This window comes from Nymphalis io, chromosome 24, assembly GCF_905147045.1.
Source record: "Nymphalis io chromosome 24, ilAglIoxx1.1, whole genome shotgun sequence".
In the NCBI taxonomy this organism is placed as follows: Eukaryota; Metazoa; Arthropoda; class Insecta; order Lepidoptera; family Nymphalidae; genus Nymphalis; species Nymphalis io.
Genome location: NC_065911.1, coordinates 8,898,235 through 8,902,744, shown reverse-complemented (window position 1 = coordinate 8,902,744; position 4,510 = coordinate 8,898,235). Strand labels below are relative to the sequence as shown.

The following is a 4,510-nucleotide window of genomic DNA, read 5'->3' as shown; positions in this document are numbered from 1 at the left end:
TTGTAGAAGTTGTAGAACTTCGCTTCGGTTTGTATTTGTACCGAACTTTTCGTCCGCTCTGTATCGTATTTCGAATTAGAATGACTTTACGCGCCAAGCTCGTAGCTTATATATTAAACGAATAGGGAATCGCGAAAAATCTACGTAATTCTAGAACGCACCAATCAGGTCACGGCCCACATCGAATTTTCTAGACTGACATTTTATCAACCAATAGGAATTGAGGACGTCTGATAGAAAGAAACAACAATATCGGAGAAGAGTATTTTAGGGTTGCTAGCTGTAAAGTTTTTCCCCATTCAAACGCATTTAGTATGCGTCTTGATTTGTTAAGTTTTTGTAATACATTTTCTAAACATAATTTATACTTTATAATGCAAAAAAGGACATAATTATAAGTATTTTTATATTCAAAAAATATTTATAGTTGATTTGGATATTATTAAAGGCTAATAAATATTAAAAACAAAATAAATTAAATTTGGTAGCAAAAAGACACAAATAATTATCATTATTTCAATATCATTAATTATCATTATCATAATCGTTAAGAAAAAACAGGGTATTGTTTTTTTATGTTTTAATAGTATGCGGTTATAGATGTGTTTATAATGTACAAATTGTGACAGATTCTATAGTAAATATTCTTTTCATAATTTATACCCAATAATATTAAAATAAAATAAAATTTATAAAATGATATAGATATGTAAATGAGGTATAACTGTGAATAACTTTAAAATTTATGTTTTGAATTTTATTTAATATTATGTATTAAAATAACGTAAATTAAGACTTAATGTATACGTAAGAATATAAAAAAAACAATAAAAATTAATTATCCATAACAAAATTGTAAATCTTAACTTTAGAAGCTGACCACACCAAAGATCGTTCGAGACGAATCGAGAGCGTCGAGCGGCGTTACTTGCGAAAGAAAGAGAAAGAACTACGTTTGTTAGTCAAACAAAGTTAAACTGTAACAAATCACTAATGTCAGACAGGGTATACAATGTCTTAAGATATAAATACAATAAACATTGCATGCCTTTATAATTTTCTGTTGATGATAATTCTAATAGGATTTAGGGTTTTTAAAGTGACTTGAATGACGAGGGGTTGTGGTAAATTCTAGAATACTGAATTATTGATTTACTCTCTTCCCTAAGAATTATTTAACAAAAGGTAATTACATTGCTATTTTTTTTAAATATTCTATTTAGTGTAAGATAATCTAATCGTAAATCGAGAAATTCTATAACTGTTTATTTGTTTTTATTCTTATATGATTTCACTAACAATTCGAGTTTCGAAGCTTCCAATAGAAATAAGGTTTCCAGTTTCCAATCAAGTTTCAGTAGAAATCAAGTTTCTAATTTAACATCATATCTCCAAAACTATTTGTATGTTTTTAATTTCAGCTGTGTTATGTTATATAGTAAGTATTCTGTTTAATGTATACCTACACCATCCCTACTCCCTTCAGAAGGAATAAAAAATAAATAAATAAAACAAAGTCAAATCAAAGAAATGAAATGAGAAAAAAATTAATTATAAAGATGACTGATACAATTTACACAAACCAAGTTTATGAAATAAAATAATCTTAAAGTTATTTTTTTATTTTGTTTTAGGTCTGCGCATTGAAACAGGTCCTGTAAATGTTCTGGTGCCCTTGATAAAAAAGCATGTCGCTAAGATCATTATCAGTCATATAAATGATTGGCAAGTACATGACGGATTATATTCATAAAAAAGTTATTATTAATCATATTTATCCTGAAAATCTATTTCTGGGGACAGACAGCATGCATACATGTATAGTGGTGCTGTAACATGTTTTTTTTTTTTTTTTCAAAAATATAATACAAAAAATCAATTTACATTTTGTATATTTTCATAGTATTGTGTCCCATTGTGTATTTTAAGGTAATGTTGCTTGCATGTATTTATTTAAGACACGTCACAGTTATTTGAGTACCCTGTACTGACTGATCAATACATTATAATAATCTAATAAGAAATTGTTATGATTTCGTCATCATGCCAAAAATGAAGTACAACTAAAAAGGCGATGTGCTGACGGCACAGTGGCATCACAGTATATTTAAAACAAAACTGTCTATTTTTATATATAAATTAGACACATGCAGGTTTCCTCATGATGTTTTCCTTCACCGAAAAGCACGAGATGAATTATAAACAGAAATTAAGCACATTAAAATTCTGAGGTGCTTGCCTGGACTTGAACCTACGTTCATCGGTTAAGATTCACGCGTTCATACTACTGGGCCATCTCGACTTTTGAATTGAAACAGTGATATACATTATATAAGCACTAGGAGTACAGAAAAACTTTAAAAAACCAGCTTTCCATATCCACAAAGGCAATTAAGACTTCCTTGAGGCGAGGTGTTCATTTTCATATTAATATTTCTCAAATAATATTAGCTTTGCCAATTAATAAATTTATAGCACATGTCAAGAAAAATATAATAAGGTGCATTACTCAATGAAGAATTATATAGATGATAAAAAAGTGTAGAGTTAATACATATTTGTTGATTTCCATGCACAATAAATACTAATTCAATTGTGTTTAATTATTTATCTATGTAAATCGATTGTCGAAAAAGAATAAGTAATGAGTTTCTTGTCAGTTCTTCATAGAATCTACATTCCGAAACAGTGGTATCTTTAAATTTAATTTAACCTTGTAACATTACTTCAAATATGCTTGCAATAGACTACTTGAATCAAGTTTATTTTGATTAGATTTGATATTTAACATTGATATTAAAAAATTTCAATCTGAAGCTTAAACACTATCAAATTATAAAAAAAAATAAAAAGCTTACATTTCATTTAATTTTTTAGTGTCATGCGGTAGCTTATTAATTTTTTTTACAGCTATGATATTAAAATTATGATCCTATCGAAGAACATTTGCTTGAGGTTGTGAAAGTCGATTACATGTAATAAATAAATATTAAATTTATATAATTATTTTATTCATATATAGAAGATTTGAATTAGAATATGAAATTAAGCCGAGATGGCCCAGGGGTAAGAACGCGTGAATCTTAACCAATGAACGTGGGTTTAAACACCACTGAATTTTCATGTGCTTAATTTGTGATTATAATTCATCTCGTGCTTTACGGTGAAGAAAAACATCGCAAGTAAACCTGCATGTTTCTAATTTAACTGAAATTCTGCCACATGTGTATTCCACCAACCCGCCCTGGAGAATAAAGAGAAGAGAAAATAGTTATTCCAAAAGAAAATGTTATTGAAAATAATCATAATAATCATGATTCCTTAGATTCAAGTCATTTATGTATTCATAAAACTTTAAATAAGTTAAAACTTCACTACTATTGGCCTAATATGCTTAAAGATTTAAAATAATATATTTCAAATTGTGAAATTTTTAAAGCTTATAAGCACTCTAATGCTCCACCTTTTGGTATAATGACTAATCCAAAGATTGTTTCCCAGCCTATGCTTATGCTATCTATTGATATAGTTGGTCCATTGCCTAAAACTTATTTTGGTCAAAGATACATTTGTACGGTATTGGATGTATTTACTAAATATTGTTGGTTAAATCCATTTTATAATGCTACAACAAAATCCATTTGTAGATTCTTAGAAAAATATATCTTTCAACACAATGGAATGTTTGTGACAATGGAACTCAATTCTCATCAAAACATTTTGCAGAATTTTTGAAAGGTTTTAATATAACCAAAATATTTTAAAACACTTTGTATGCGCCTCAGAATAATCCTGAGGAACGTTATCATAAAACTCTAGAAACTTGCATAGCTTGTTTTGTTCATGATGATCATAGAACTTGGTCAAAATATTTAAATCACGTGAATAGTAGTATAAATTTAGCTACTGAATTTACTCCTAATTTTCTAATGTTTGGTCGTGAAGTTGTAATTGATGCTTCGTAACATCGTTTCAGTAATTCATTCATTCATTAAATCTCAAATAATAGATAAGATTTCTAATAATGTTTATATTTTGAAAGATTTGGGGAAAGGTACTATTGGTCGTTATCATGTTAAAGATATTATTAAAATATAATTTTAGTATAATTAAAATATTCTATAATTATATTTAGGTTTGCAATAAATATGGCTTTGTTAGAGAAGAATGAGCGAGAGGTATGATAGAAAGTTCGCCATAAACCTGCGAGTTGATTGAGTGATAGGATTCCAATTTGAATATCTTTCTACAAATATATTTTTCTCAAGTTCAGCTTAGGACATTTTGGTTTTCAAAATAAAATGATTCCATTTATTTCTTTGACTCAAAAGATCTTATATATTTTGTTTGTTATATTTGTGATATTGTTTTTACAATATATTTTTGTGTGTTTATACTTTTGTAAACATATTGTTTGTGTTATTGTTAACAACATTTTTGTAGTTTTGTTAAACATTATTACATATTTTAGTAATAAGTTATTTTTAGTTAAAGATTTGTAGAAATAATC

General features: G+C 27.5%; 1 protein-coding gene and 1 long non-coding RNA gene across 5 annotated transcripts in view; one reads left to right on the top strand and one right to left on the bottom strand.

Annotated features, from left to right (window-relative positions):
* The window catches only part of LOC126777858 (heat shock protein 68-like), a 45,888-nt gene that overhangs the window by 16,240 nt on the left and 25,138 nt on the right, over positions 1 to 4,510 (bottom strand). The window lies entirely within an intron of this gene.
* LOC126777936 (uncharacterized) overlaps positions 1 to 4,510 on the top strand; it is a 55,296-nt gene that overhangs the window by 26,314 nt on the left and 24,472 nt on the right. The gene's annotated exons all lie outside the window — the stretch shown is intronic.